Below are 16,151 nucleotides of genomic sequence, written 5' to 3'. Positions count from 1 at the left end.
TACAAGTGGTTCTCTTAGTGCATAGAAAATAGAGATATGATTGTGTCCTTGTGTTTTTACATAAACTGTCATTAAATCTTCATAAAATTCTTTGGCGCTGATATTACTCCCTTTTCCAGAATTAGAAAATGAGACATAAAAGGAGTAAATTGTCTAAAGTTTCTAAAAAAGTTATAAAACCTAAAATTAACTCCAAATCCAGCATTCTTAATGCTGCTATTCTGCAGCTTTCTAGCTCCCTTGCTTCAATTTGCCTCCAAATCAGTTATAGGGTTATAGAGGCAATTATGGTACACCACCTTTAAAGAAAAACACCACATGCTTTGCTTTGTAGATTCTGGGAATGAGAGCACTGTTGCCTGAGAATTAATTCAACTAAATGCTGTAACCCAGAGTATCTGCTGGCTGGAGACTGAAAGACCTTGGGCTTACATGACATTGAATCTTTACAAAAATTAGAAAAGGCATGTAAACTGTCTCCTCTACCAGAGATGAAAGCATTCTTCTTACTGGCAAGGTAGGATCAATTATTTCTAATTATTGAAATAGGATTGATAAAAACTATTGAAATTATTAGTGTAGAAATAGCCTGACATGAACTGAAAAAGTGTTTTAAACAGTTGTTTTAAAAAGTGTTCTTAGCACAGAGTCACATGCTCATCTATGAAGGGATATTGGTACTATAGTTTGATCTCCTGAGTCAGGAAGGTCTGTCAGACTTGAAAGAGTAATTAATGCAATTAGGGAGTGGTTATTTAAACTAAATCCCGTTGAAAGACCCTGTCACCTCTTCAGACTTAACTCCTATAAAAATCCCATTGATTCTTGATTATTCCATCTTACAGAAACAAATATAGAGTATGTTGTGGAATTTGCTATGTCCCTAAATCCAAATCAGTTTAATTTGAAAGAAAATACTATACTGAAATCCAGGTTCACTGTCAGTCAAACAAGAGCTCTGCATTTTCCTAACCCCCTTGAACCTTTCTACCTCACATATTCAAGTGCAAAATATACACCAGGACAACAGATTGAATAACTGCACTGCAGCCATGATCTAACACATTCATAATAGTCAGCACAATTACTCTGATTGGGCTGGAGTGGAGAAAATAGTGTATGAGAATGTTATAAACAGGTCAATGACAGCTAAGTGTTTAAAAAAAGATATTACAGGTCTTCTGAAGTTAGTTCAAGTGCAGTACATTCTCAGGAGGGAGATGATGAATTGCGCTTTATCCAAAGGTGATAATGTAGAATTCCTTATGCAGGCCAGGCGCAGGTGGCTCACATCTGTAATCTTAACACTTTGAGAGCCCAAGGAGGGAGGATTGTTTGAGATTAGGAGTTCAAGACCAGCATGAGCAAGAGCAAGACTCCATTTCTAAAAAAAAAAATAGAAAAATTAGGGTGTGGTGGCACACTTGTAGTCTCAGCTACTCAGGAAGCTGAAGTGGGAGGATCGCCTGAGCCCAGGAGTTTGAGATTTCATTGAGTTACAAGGATGACACCACTGCATTCTAAAAGAATTCTTTAGGCAGCTGTCCAGCCAGTATGTCCATGTAACAAAACATCCTATTGATCATCCTAGGAATTAAACTAATTTTGCAGAGTAACCTTTCCAGTAGTAGAGTACTGTGTTATTGTAATTTTCATCTGAAAACCTAAGTGTTTATCTTAAATCATCTTTCTCATATTTACTTCATCTTTTCTTCTTGTTCAAATTGAATACCTGTCCCAACAATAACGCTGTTGATTGGTACAAGTTATTTCTCCATCTTCTGAGTCATTTCATCCATTTTTTTCTTTCCCATCTTTATTGAGTTGCATATCTATGATAGTTTCCTTTAAGAGTTGTACCAGGGGTCCTCAAACTTTTTAAACAGGGGGCAAGTTCACTGTCCCTCAGACCGTTGGAGAGTGCGCACTGTGGGCCCGGGATAAGTCAGATGCTAAGCAGGACAGGCAGCGCGGCAAAAACACCTGGAGGGCCAGATAAATGTGCTAGGCGGTCCACCTGTGGCCCGCCGGCCGTAGTTTGAGGACACCTGAGTTGTACTGTCATAACTGCAGCTTCTCTCTTATCTTCATTTTGGCCTTTAGCAAAAAGGCCTTTGGATGGCCTTTGGCCCATCTCTTTACCTACTAATAATCTGGCTCCACCCTACTAAGCCAACCTGATGCCCGGCAAACACCCTTTGCTCTAGTCAGATTGCTTTCTTCCCTCTTCCTCATGGAAGCTATGCTGTTGGTCTCTGGGCTTTGGTGCATGTTGTTCTGGTTAAACTGGAATGTTCTACCCATCCTTTGGGGATCAACTCAAGTGCCAACTTCATAAAGGTTCCTTTGCTACAATTCACAATGATCTCTCCATTCTCAGTATTTCTAACATACCAATTGCAAAAACTTCACATTTAACTTGTCTCCAAGTACTTCATACGTCTTACTTTCTTCTTGGAGAGAGGGTTATTTTCTCAAGATCAAGGCAGTGAGTGAAGTGTTTGTTTCCATAGTCTTTTGCCTTCCTTCAGCACCTATTATTTCTCTCTACATTCAATAGTACTTCCTTTTAATGAGGCTATCTATTAGAGTGGTTATCTTTTAAAATTTCTCTACTTCCAACTTAAAAAATGTTGAAATTTTTTTGATGTATTGTCTGACATATTGGCTTGCTTTATAGCAATTTATGTAAATTGTGCCCCATATTAGAGAATTAAGTATACTTTAGGAGGGAGATTGTATTTTTACCATATTTGAAACCTTCACAGCCCTTCAAACAGTGCCTTGAACATGGATGAAAATTAATATTTATTGATCTATGTTTTGTTACATTCTGTAACCACTAACACATTCCTGGTCAAAAAGCACTTGTTGCATTGTCTCTTTTTAGAACGTAATAGCGTAGTGATACCACTGGGCTCGAATACTACTGATCTTCCATTTTGGGATACTGAGGTTTTTATAAGTACTAGTAATAGATACAGGCTAATCCATTTTCCCTTTGTGGATTTCCCTTCTTTAATTTTAGTAAATAAATTATGAATTCCTACTATGTGTCAGGCACTGTCTGAAGAGCCACAGGGGATATAGATTCAGTAGCCTTCCAATTCATTAGAAGTACTGTCAGAGAATATATAACAGAGCAATGAAGTTTTCAAACACTGTAGCAGAGCCCTGAGGTTCTACATAATGATTTGGGTTTTGGGAAACCTGAGCAGGATGGGCTATGAACAAACTACCTACCCTCTTTCACTTATCTACTTAAGGTGTCCAATCAGATTTGAATCATAAGACTTAGCTTTGTGTATATTTTAGGGTTTCATACAAGAGTTTATTTCAAAATAAGGCATCCTTATGCTTTTTAAAGTTTAAAAACAACTTCAGTAGGCCAAAGCTTTACTGATACATTCAAAGATGTTGAAACCTACAATCTTGAAATCTCACTATGCTAATCAACTGAACAATCAACTGTTTGTTTTATTGAAGAGTGTTGGAGGGACAGTCATTGAGGACAGAGATTGAAAGGCCAGCTACTATGTGACATGTCTTGTCTCATAAAGTTATATAATAGGCTTCCAAGCCTAGGCAAAACAACTTTACCACAGGCATGATCTAGAATAAGTAAACAGATGCCAAGGTGAGCATTGTTATATATAAAATATTGACCAAAATTTAGACTTGTTTATTTATTTTAATTTATCCCTTTGAGCAAACCTCAGGCAAGAACTACTTATTTTATAAGTTTGAGAAATGTCAGCATGTTAATAACAATTATCTCTGGGAGGTGGGTTCACAATTTTATTCTTTGTGCTTTTTCTTATTTTCTCAATGCAAATGCATTTCATCATCTAGAAGTTGGAAAGAAAGTTTGCTGAAAACAAGTAAGAAAATAAACAAGAAAAAGTCTAGGCCAAAATTAATCATTTATTTCTAACATGAGTTCATAGATAGTAGGTACATAATTTTGATGATATATGATTTTAATGATACAATAACAGTGCTTTTCTAACCAAATATCAGGGAGCTCTGTGATTCCTCAGGAGTTACTCAAGTACCAACTTGGAATGGAAGAGATAGAAGCAGGGAATATAGCTTCAGTCCTCTATTGGAGAAGCTCAGCTTTTCTGTTCCTATCTATAAATATGTCCTATTGGAAAACATATTTACTTTTTCTCCTGTTCTGGTGAGAGCTGTGTCCAAAAGTCACCTTGGCTGGGCATGTTGGCTTACACCTGTGATCCCAGCAACTCGGAAGGCTGAAGCAAGAGGATCTCTTGAGGCCAGGAGTTTGAGATTGGCCTAGGCAAAATAGTGAGACTCTGTTTCTACAAATAAAAGAAAAATAAGCTGGGCATGGTGGCACACACCTCTAATCCCAGCTACTTGGCAAGCTAAAGCAGGAGTGTCACCTGAGCTCAGGAGTTAGAGGCTGCAGTGAGCTATGATCACTCCACTGCACTCCAGCCTGGGCAACAGAGGAGACCCAGTCTCTTTAAAAAAAAAAAAAAAAAAAAAGTCACCTTTGGCAACCCATGTTCAAACTGGTGAAATAGCTATTCTATGTTCCCATCCCTCCACAGAAACATTGAAAAACAAGCAAAAAAAAGGGTCTGAAATAACTGTGTTAGAATGCTGAAAAACAGTCAAAAGTTCAGAGCAAACAAGCACATGCTCACTCAAAATATATGAATCAGACAGAATTGAAGGGAGAGAGAGTTCTACAAAAATTTTTAGAAACTTTAGTATCCCATTGTTAGCAATGGGTACAACATTTAGACAGAAGAACGATAAGAAAATAGAGGACTTGGACAACACTATAAACCAGCTAAACCTGACATATATGGAACTCCACCCAACAACAGTAGAATCTCAGTCTTCTCAAGTGTACATGGAACATTCTCCCTGATAGACATCTATTAGGCCACAAAATAAGTTTCAATAAGTTTTAAAGACTGAAGTTATAAAAGATATCTTCTCTGACCACAATGAAATGAAGCTAGAAGTCAGTAACAGAAGAAAAACTGGAAAATCCATTCACAAATGTATAGAGCTTGAAGCTCTGGCTTGGGTGAGGCAATGCCAATATGTGTAACCTAAACATTTGTACCCCTGTAATATGCTGAAATAAAAAATAGGAAAAAACATGGAATCTATGAAACCAAAAGTTGGTTCTTTGAAACGATCAACAAAATGTGCAAACTTTTAATTAGATTGAGAAAGAAAACAATGAGAAGACAAATAACTAAAATCAGAAATAAAAGTAGAGCTACTATTACCAGTCTTACAGAAATAAAAGGGATTATAAGAGAATACTATGAATAATTGTATTCCAACAAATCAGGTAAATGAAATAGACAAATTCTTAGGAAAACATCAGTTATCTAAACTGACTCAAGAAGAAATAGGTTATTACATTTCTATCAATTAAAAAAAACAAAAAAAAAAAGAAGAAATAGAAAATCTCAATAAGCATATAATAAGTAAAGAGAGTGAATCAGTAATGAAAATGTCCGAACAAAGGAAAGTCCAGAACCAGGTTATTTCTCTGGTTAATTCTACTGAACATTTAAAGAAGAATGAACACTTTTGAGTCTTTCTCAAACTCTCCCAAAAAATACAAGTGTAGGGAATACTTCCTGACTCATTCTATGAGGTCAGCACCCTGACCCCAAAGCCTCTGGCATCAAATAGTGACATCACAAGAAAAGACAGTAGCGGATATTTGCACAACCCTGTTTATAGCAGCACTATTCACAATAGCCAAGGGTGAAAGCAACCTGAATGTCCATCAACAGATGAAAGGATAAACTAAACGTGTTATATACATACAGTGGAATATGATTCAACCTTAAAAGGAAGGAAATCCTGTCTCTGCCTACAACATGGGTGAACCTTAAGGACATAATGCTAAGTGAATAAGCCAGTGACAAAAAGACAAAAGCTGTATGATTCTACTTATATGAGGTGTCTAGAGTAGTCCAGTTCACAGAAACACAGAGTAGAATGGCGGTCAACAGAGTTAGAAGAGGGAAGAGGGGGAAAAGAGTTGTTTAATGGGTCTAGAGTTACAGTTTTGTACGATGAAAAGTTTTGGAAATCTGTTTCACAACAGTATGAATATGTTTCACACTACTAAACTGTACATTGAAAATGGTTAATATGGTAAATTTTATGTTATATTCTTTTACCACTATAAAAAGTTACAGACTAGTATCTCTTATAAATATAGATGCAAAAATTCTCAAAAGTACTAGTTAATCAAATCCAACAGCATATTAAAAGGATTATTTATCATGACCAAGTGAGATTTATCTCAGGAATTCAAGGGTAGTTCAATATAACAAAATTAAGATACTGCCTTAGTGGAACAAAGGAGAAAAACACAAACATTTCATTTAAATTATGCATAAAAGGCATTTGGAAAAATCCAACACTCCTTCATGATAAAAAACACTCAGTTATTTAAGTTCCCTCTTTTATTCTTGGTATTCTAGATAACGTGGCAGGGAGCACTTCTGATAACCCTTCATCTAATAGATTCCTCATTGAGGATAGATTATCAATGGGAGAAGGTCTCTGGAACACTATCGTTTATCCTTGACTGTTGATTTGCACCATGCCTCCTAACTTTCCTTATCTTTTGCCCCTACCTTGCTTATTGTTCTTTTCCAGTCAGTGGCCTGTGGATTGGTCACTGGGCCTAAAGCTCATAAATACACACCACTCTGCATGTTAGCACACACTCACTGGAAATGTGACCCTAGCCCTAGATGACCATCCAGTGTTGCAATGATGCTGCTGTTCTAGGTATTTTGTTTAAGACCCAAGATGAGCCTGAGAATTTGGATCCATTTGAGGAAATTCTTAATGACCTAAATATTTCTACCAATGGGTTCATCATTGAATACTTTGATGTCTGGCATATAGTGCTTTTTGAAAATTATTTTTTATTCAATAAATGAAGGCAGCCCTAGGGAACTGGTTCAGAAGGACAGAAAAAGAGTCTTTGTATTAGTTTTGTTTAGTATGGAATTTGTAACTGAAGAAGCATTGGAGTATCATTTTAAACTTCAGAATGTCAAACCTTTCTGAAACACTGTTCAAGAGGCTTACTAAAATGCAAAAGAGACTCCACTTGACACTTCTGAAAGAGTCCATGTCCTTGACCAGTGGATGGCATTCTTATACTGTAGTTTGAGAAAGCAAATAGTAGTAGAAGGTAAAGAATAATTCTTTCAGGTGTCCACCCTACCTCCACAAACCCCCTCCCACTTCCATCCTACTGCAGGCCACTGTCTTACCCACACATTCACCTCTCTTTAGGTGCCATGGGATTTCTTGCTGCCAGTCTCTCTAGCTCACAGGAAAATATCTTTTGTACTTATTAACAATGTACTTACAGGAATAGACCAGCTATATAATTTTCAAGGTCCAGCATAAAATGAAAATATAGGACTTCTCACTCCAAAATTATTTGGAATTTGAGACAGTAACAGTGGAACATGAAACCAAGCACAGGGCCCTTCTGAGCCCACGCATGTCATATACCCATGAAACCAACCATACTTTATAACCTAAATGATGTTTCCCTCTTCCCATCCCATCTTTTGTCTTTCCAATGTCCTCTCCCCAGTGATACACACCAAAAGGGCTGCTTAAGAAAGGAAGAATAGCTGAGTGTTATTCCGACATAGAATCTGAGCACTGGAGGAATTTAGAAATCTAGTTGAATCCCCTCGTTTTAAAAATGGTTAAACTACATTCCAGAGAGAAGTGACTCTCCCTAAGTCTCCAGCTAATTATGCCACAGGCTAGACTGGAACTAAGCATTCTCATCTACCAGGCCAAAACTTGCTCTATCACATGGACTCCACGATAGATATCTTGAGGATAAAGTTTTCGTGTCTATTGAAGACATGTGCTCTACTCTCTCTATGAGAACAGGGTGCATGTTTGTGTTACTTACGTTTATATGGTACCAGCTCAGCAAATGCTGGGCACCGTGCTAGATGTTTTATGTATAATACCTCGGTTAACAACAATCTCAGAAAACCATTACTGTTTTCCTCACTTTTCAAGTGAGAAAACTTCAGGATCAGAACTTGAATTTTACTAAGTGGAAAGATAAGAGTTTAAGCGAATCTGTGATTCCAAAACTCATTCTCTTTTTAGCACATCATTGTTGAGTTTTAGGGAGACTGAGTCAACCCGTATTTCCTGAACCTTGGTCTTGTTTTTGGTCAGCTCTAGATGCTCTTGGGAACTCTTTACCAGATATCCCTGTTCTTCTGTTAATAACTTACTGGGCTAGCTTCTGCCTTAGGGCCTTTGCTTCATGGTGTTTCTGCTGCTTGGAACACTATTCTTCCAGATATTCCCATAAAAACAGGACTCCCTGTCACGTAGGTAATGGGGGATCTGATCATACCGTGTAAGGTCTCTCAGGCCATTTTAAAGACATTGTCTTTTTTATCTCTGAATGAAATGAGCCATCGCAGCATTTTGTGCAGAAAAGTGACATAATCTGACTTAGATTTTTAATGGGTCCTTCTGGTTGCTATATTGAAAAAGAGAGTAAGGGGGTAGGGTAGAGGAGGGAGAAGTTAGGAGCCTTTTTAGGGGGTTATAGCAATCCAGGGGAAAGGTAATAGTGGCTCAGACTGAGGTGGTAGCAGTGGATGTGATGGGAAGTGGCTGTATTCTGGAGTTTTATATATATGCAGATATTATATATATAGCTTTTTGTTATGGAAAATTTCAAATACATACAGACGTAGGGGGAAGAGTATAATGGAGTTCTATGCTCCTATCTGGTACCCAGTGAACTAATCATGTGTATTTATGGGTCAGACACTTTCAACAGCTGCATAAGTCATCAGTTTGTACCAATCTTGTTTCTTATAGAAATCTCTTTCCACTTCCTCCCCAACCCTAGATTGGGGGAAAAGCATTTGACACAAAGCCCAGGTACTGTATTTCATGTGTAAATATTTCAGCTGCTTCTAACTAACTGCCCCCCGCCCAGGCTGCTATCTACCCTATGGCTTCTGCTTGCTCATAGTTTCATATACTCATGATTTCTACTTATTCCCTGCCCTCTATGTCCTCTTTAAACTTGGTTCCTTCCTACCACCTACTAATTGTATTTCTCAAATTCAGACTTTCTAAAAAGAGGTTATTCTAGGTTCAGAGGGTTGCTATTGCTCCTTCCCCCACCCCTCCACACAACAGGTTCTCCCTCTGTCACCCAGGCTAGAGGGCAATGGTGTCATCAAAGCTCACTGCAACCTCAAACTCCTGGCTGGGCTCAAGTGATCCTCCTCCTCAGCCTCCTGAGTAACTGGGACTACAGGCGCACCCCACCACACCCAGCTAAGTTTTCTCTTTTTTGTGGAGATGGGAGTCTTGTTCTTGCTCAGGTTGGTCTGGAACTCCTGGCCTCAAGCAACCTTCCCGCCTTGGCCTCCCAAAATGCTAGGATTACAGGCATGAGCCACTGCACCTGGCCTCTTCCTTCTGCATAGACCTCATAAACTGGCCAAATTGTGGTAGATTGGCTGCTTTGGGGTCAGGTATCCTTTTTTGGCCAAGCAGAATGGCATAATGACAAGGTCACTTTCCCCAAAAGGGGTTGTTAAAATGGCAGTCACTTAGCAAATAATAGGCTATTCTCCCATAGTAATAAATATTAGAAATTTAATACTAGAAATGATAGAAATTGTGAAAAAAGTAAGTCTGCAGTGAGGCTAGAAATAGATAAATGTCCAAGCAGTGAATCACCATTATTTTAAATTCTGACTTATTTGGATTTCTATTCTTGGGTTCCACTAAGGAATTAAGGGATATTTTTTAAAATATATTTTTGTTTATAACAGGCTGAATAATAGCATATAGATCATAATGTACCAGACTAAAAGTCAAGACCTACATTTAATTCTTCCGTTGATCATGGGCTTTGTACATTAGACAAACTGATAAACTTGTTTGTCCCTTAATCTCTCTACTCCTTACATGAGGTTAATACCTGCCCTTTTCCTATTTCACATATACAGACAAGTAAGATTAGAGACATAAAAGTACATTGAACTTTTATGAAAAAAAGCATGTGAAAATCTAAATAAATACTATTTCCTACATGAAGATTTTTACGAAGTTTTAAAATCAACAGTGGATTTAAATTTTTATTTTTGCAAAAGATTACACATTTTCTAATCTGTTAATTTCCTTTGTGCACTCAAACATTTTTCTTCTTAGATTGTAATGTATCTTTCATATGTATATACCGCTTAGAACAGTGGTACAAATCATGTAAATGTTAGCTGTTATCTACAGCAGTATGAAAAATTTCTCAAAAAAAAATCTATGGAAGGGCAGTTGCAAATGCTGAAAAAACTGGCCTCTCTTTACTTCCTAATACACATGCTGTTAAAATGCAGTTGCTTGAAGCTCATAAAATAGTACATCATGTGATAATATGCTTAAAAAGAAACTTTTAGGGCCCTAACAAATTGGAAGTGTCTGGGCTTATGGCCAGGGTGGGAAGAGGAGGGCCATTAAAAATGACATTGTGGTATCTGATAGCACCATTGTTCTCCAAGACTGGTTAGTGTGGACAGGCTATCTCAAAATCACCAGGAAGTTTTCTAAAATTCCTGGTTCTATTAGAGAGTCTGATGTAGCAGATCGACAGTGGAAGTTAATGCAGAAATGTGTTAAGTTTCTCAGGTGGTCTTGATTTTCATCCAGGTCTAAGGATTACTAACAGTGTAGAAAAATATAATACAGTCATGTAACTTAGCACATCAATTGTTTACTCTCATCTTATTCAAAATAGTATAGGTATTGGGAAAACATCTACACCCAGAAAAGAGGACTGGGAGGGTATCTGTCCAAATCAGAATGAATTATAATTATCTCTGGATTGTGGGTTTATGGAAATATTTATTTTGCATTTGCTTTTCTTATTTCTAAGTTTTCTGATTGAGCATATATTACTTTTATAACGATAAATGTTACCAAGAAAATTAGTCACAACCAGTAAAGATTTTAAAGATCCCCATATAGTGCATGGTTTTAATTTGCCAAATGTGAAAAGAAAGAAAAGTCTATCAATGCATGTATCACATTTTTTTTAAAGGAAAGGCTACCTAGAAAGCAACATGGGAACAATATTAACAATATTTATTCTTGTAATTTTAAAAATGTAACTAATTCTTTTAAATATTGATAAATGCATGTCTTAGAGAATGTAAAAAAAGTTAAATCCTAATTAGCTTTTACTTCTTTTGCTTTGGCAATAATGGAAATATACCAATGTGTGTAAAAGGATTGATCAGTCAGTAACCTTGATGGGGAGAGAAAAACAGCTCTGATACAATATAGATCTTCTGTCTAATTTGTATTTGTGCTCCAAAAATGATGCTCATTTCTTTTTACAGATCCTCTTGGCTCTTGCTCCTCTTGATAAAGGTATGTCTGAAAGTATTAACAAACATGAAAGCATTTACCATTAAGATTTAAGTGTAAATTAAAAAAATATTAATATTATTATAGCTTCAAACTGAGTTTATTCTATTTTTTCTTATACTTGATAGCAACATTTTATACATATATAGGATACACCCATTAAAAACACATTTGGTTTGTAGTCATTTACATTTTCAGTAGGCACTGATTATTTGGCGTATATGTATATAAGTTCTCTTCATTAAACAGGCATCAGAAAATATCTACACTGTGTTTTAAAAATATTAATAGTAAGTTTTACAAGAAAAGAAGTAGTCTGTTTACTGAAGATATACTCAGCAATGACAAAATTATTATTATGTAATCATTTTTGCCTTGGAAAATAGTTATAAATCTTTTCACAACGCACCTAGACTAATTTGCCGTCCATAATTTCTCTCACAGCATTCCTTTCCATTGTCTAGCCGTTTGAATTTTCCAGCTGGTTTATTTCCCTCAAAGATCCAGGTCCCCTACATAACAACAACAACAAGGCATTTATTAGGGTCTTGCACATGATAGGCACGGTTCTGCATTTTGTAGATCTACATTTCATTTAATCTGCGCAGTGACCCTATGAAGTAGATACTTTTATCTCCACTTTACAGAAGAGGAGTGGTAAAATGGCACAGTAATTCACCCAAAGTCACAGGGTCAGGATTGAACCTAGGCCATGGGGCTCTAGAGTATGTGTTGGTAACCATTATGCTTGTCTCCCTTGATAATTTGCATGTGCTGTTTTGAGGCAGTTGAGAGGGATTTTTTTCTAAATCTCTCATGTTAAAAAAGTATCCAGGCTGGGCATGGTGGTTCAGGTCTATAATCCTAGCACTCTAGGAGGCCAAGGCAGGAGGATCGCTTGAGCTCAGGAGTTTGAGACCAGCCTGAGCAAGAGCAAGACCCTGCCTCTACCAAAAATAGGAAAATTAGCCACCATGCACCTGTAGTCCCAGATACTTGGGGGACTTAGTTGGGAGGATTGCTTGAGTCCAGGAGTTTGAGGTTGCAGTGAGCTATGATAATGCCACTGCACTCTAGCCTGGTCAACAGAGCAAGTATGTCTCAAATAAATAAATAAATAGTGTCCAGAAATTTAGCCATGATTCAACTTAGTTTCATGAGAAGGCTAACAACCCATGCTTGTTTTAATTTATCTGATTGTGGTGGTAATTAAAAATGGCATAATTGATATAATATTCAACAGTTGTCACCGCAAACATATAGTTTAAATAGAAAAGTTCTGAGGCTAAAAACAGTTTTAAAAATACCAGTTGAAAATGATGACTCCTAACGTTTTTTATCTTAACCATGAAAAGGTACAGTCCCAATGATCTTCAATGTAGCATTAGACCTTTCCATTTGGTTATTCACTCATCCATTACTTTATTTATTTATTTTATCATTTCAATATACTTATTAAATGGCTATTTCATTGAAGTTGTACAACTCTAAAAGCTTTTGTTGCTGTCAGGTGTGTAAAATGGAGCTTTAAATTTTTTTATGAATAGATCTATACTAAGTCATTCGAACAATACTGTTCCAATCTTTATTGTTCAGTCCAGATTCTTCACAGATGTGTATGAAAATAAAAGCGTTATTTTAAATACCCTGCCAATTTGTGCAGTATATAATGTGGACAAACCTCATTGGTTTTTTCAATAAATGAAGGCAACTTGTTGTATTTAAACCATCCAGTGATGTAAAGCAGAAATCATTTTAGTATTGAGCAGAAAAATAAAAAGTGCATCACTTATAAAAAATTTCTTACTCTGACTTCAGTTCCATCGTCTAGGGTGTAATTAAAGGTGACAGTAAGTTCAGAAACAATTTTATCATCTTGCAAACTGCTTGATTCTTCAACTGTGAATTTATTTCCTTCTTGTGTATTTCTCAGTTTCACATTGTCATGAGCTTCAGCCTTCCTTTTCAGTACATTAATATCTGTAAAAGGAATGATGTGGGAGTAAATAAAGTAAGAATGGCATAGCAATTGTTTCTTTTTCCAAGTTATATTTTTTTTGTTTATTTTTAGTTTTTTGGGGGTGGGGGGAATTGATAGTATTACCTTTGAACAAGAGCATTCATATTGCTTCTGTAGAAAAAGTTCAGGGTCAATCAGATCAACAAAACTGATGTTTTTCTAACACCGAAGAAAAATCAAATGAAGTACAGAATTATTAAATCTTAGAGCTGAGTAGTTTCAATAAAATTAACAAACTTTTTGTTTCAGTGTTAAGTCAAATTCTAGATATATCAAATACTAAAAGGCGTATTCATGTATTTATAAGGAAGCACAACTTTGATTCTGAATATACAGCACTTTTTTCTTAAATGCCCATTTGCTGTTCATAATGGCTTTTACATTTTGAACTTTGTAATTCTGTTTGCTTTTTGAAGCATTTGCGACGTACACAAAAATGGGGAAATTAGCAGATTCATTATTATAAGAATGTGCAAGTTCTATAAATTTAAACTCAGAATCTCTAAAGTATAGGATGTAATTGATGCAGATTATTCCTTTGGGGGAATGACACAAATTTGTTTGCCCAACTTTTACAGTATATGGGTTGCCATAGTAATGGTATAGATTTATAAATCTGTTAAATTAAAACACTCAGAGAAAAGACATAGCTTCTCAAGATTATTCCCAAAGTTTTATAAGTCAGAGAAAATGAGAATTGAATCTAATGTATTCAGAGCTATAAAGGTTGATAGATCTTTCCATTACTTTATTATATGGTCTTTGCTTTTCCATCCCCAAGAATTTAAAGTTTTAAAACCTGGAAGTTATCATTACACGCTGCCATTTTCTTACTCCAAGCCAACAAACAAAAATGTCAATTTTCAATGACAGAAATACAGTCAACAGTTACAGAGTGATGGAAACCTATCTGGATCTTTCTTGTGTTCAGAGTAAAGCAACCAAAGAATCTTTTCTTCAACTAATGAGATAGTGGATTCTTTCTCCTGTAAGAGGTGAGAATATGATTCCCTACTCCAAACCATCACACCTTCTGGATCTTCTCCATCATCCCGACAGGAGCCATCCTTAAGCCTAGAGGTTTAGCAGTTAGAAAGAAAAATGTCTGTGAGAAAGCAAAGAATGAGTCATGAAGGAATGAAGTCTTTACCCATTTTTTCCATGGACTTGTAGTTCTCATTCTGGTCTATCTTCCAAGTACCATGCAATGCCATGATCTCAGTTGAGTCAGCCTCAAGGTATCCAGGGTTCCAGGTCTGTTCTTAGGACAGAATTTATTCTATTTCTTATCTTAGAAACAACCTTGTACTGTGATATGGAAGTTTAAAGTTCAAGAGCTACCTAACTACTCTAATACTAACTCACTCTAGTTTCTCTTTCCATAAATTCCTTAGATTTTCTGAAATTCAGCTGAATTAAAACATGACAAGCATATTTATTTTGTCTTAAACCATAATTTGTGAGCATATTTATTTCAAGAACTAGAATGCATGCTGTCTGAAGATAGTTTTTGTGTTTATAAGTACAAACAGCACACTATATTGAAGGTAACATAATTAATAGCATGTATCAAATGACATCTGGGAGATTAGATTACTAATGACCAATCCCTTTTGCACAACAGCAATTACCTTGTAAAGAGTTTATGATCAAATACAATTGAAAAGTTAAAGTTAAGATTATTGAGAAAGAATATGTATTTTCTAATAAGTCCTTTTGCGTTGTGTTTAGAGTTGCCAGGAGTTTGAATAAATATCCTGGCACCTTGTACAGGGCATGACACATTCACTGTAAGTATTAATATTCATTAGATTTTTGTTTTGGTCTTGAATTTGAGAGAGCAAGACTGCAAGAGGTAAAATGTGACCAGATAACATGAAAATTTTCATAAGGGAAAGAATCAGCTTTGAACAACTGCCATGTGCACAGAGAACAAAAGGCAGATTTTAGCCATGCCATTAATTAAAATCATCCTTTTCTTTGGTTCTCACTCCCTCTCATCCCCAAACCTGGTGGAGTCAGAAGCCACAGCGCAATATGTGGTGGGTGGGGTGTAGTGGATAGCTGGAAGGGTACAAAGAGAAGGTTGTCACAGCTCTCATTGCCTGATCTTTTTCCTCCCTGCCTTCCATCCTGGAGCAGGCCTGCGCTGGGGGAGGAAAAACTTTAACTTAGTGTGAAGTGCAGATTATTTACAAGTCTTAAGATGTTAATTGCTATTAATAAAAAGAGTCTATTACTGTGACTGAATGTGACCAGAGAACTTCTTATTATAACTAAGGAAAAACAGAGAAGCTATAGGGCCTGCCCAAGATATTATTCAAGCTTGAGGGAGATGTATCCAACAAGTTTGAATACGAAATTGATGAATAGAAACCTGGATTTTTCATTTTGATTTTAAAATTGTTTTTGGATTTTTAAAATTTATTTTATGATGGTTTTTATCTTGAGTTTCCCAGTTTTTATTTTATTAGGTAAAATAAGAAGGGAAGCACATTAGAAAGCAAACTACCTTCTATTAGCTTTGCTATTTCCATAAAAACGAAAAGGACATCAGAACACACATAAGGGAGGAAGGTGGTAATAATGGGAATTCCTTTACATTAATACCTTCAGCTTTATCACAAAAAATTTGTATATTGTGTTTGTTTTTCTCTCTTTTTGT

General features: G+C 36.2%; 1 long non-coding RNA gene across 2 annotated transcripts in view; it reads left to right on the top strand.

The window, feature by feature from the left end:
* LOC142864863 (uncharacterized) overlaps positions 1–16,151 on the top strand; it is a 114,606-nt gene that overhangs the window by 1,529 nt on the left and 96,926 nt on the right. For both annotated transcript variants that reach the window (XR_012915175.1, XR_012915174.1), the window contains exons 2-3: positions 335–517; positions 11,439–11,469. This is a non-coding gene — a long non-coding RNA (uncharacterized LOC142864863). The remainder of the gene's footprint in view (positions 1–334; positions 518–11,438; positions 11,470–16,151) is intronic.

The sequence above is a fragment of the Microcebus murinus genome, chromosome 27 (assembly GCF_040939455.1).
Source record: "Microcebus murinus isolate Inina chromosome 27, M.murinus_Inina_mat1.0, whole genome shotgun sequence".
NCBI lineage: Eukaryota > Metazoa > Chordata > Mammalia > Primates > Cheirogaleidae > Microcebus > Microcebus murinus.
This window is presented reverse-complemented; position numbering and strand designations above follow the sequence as displayed.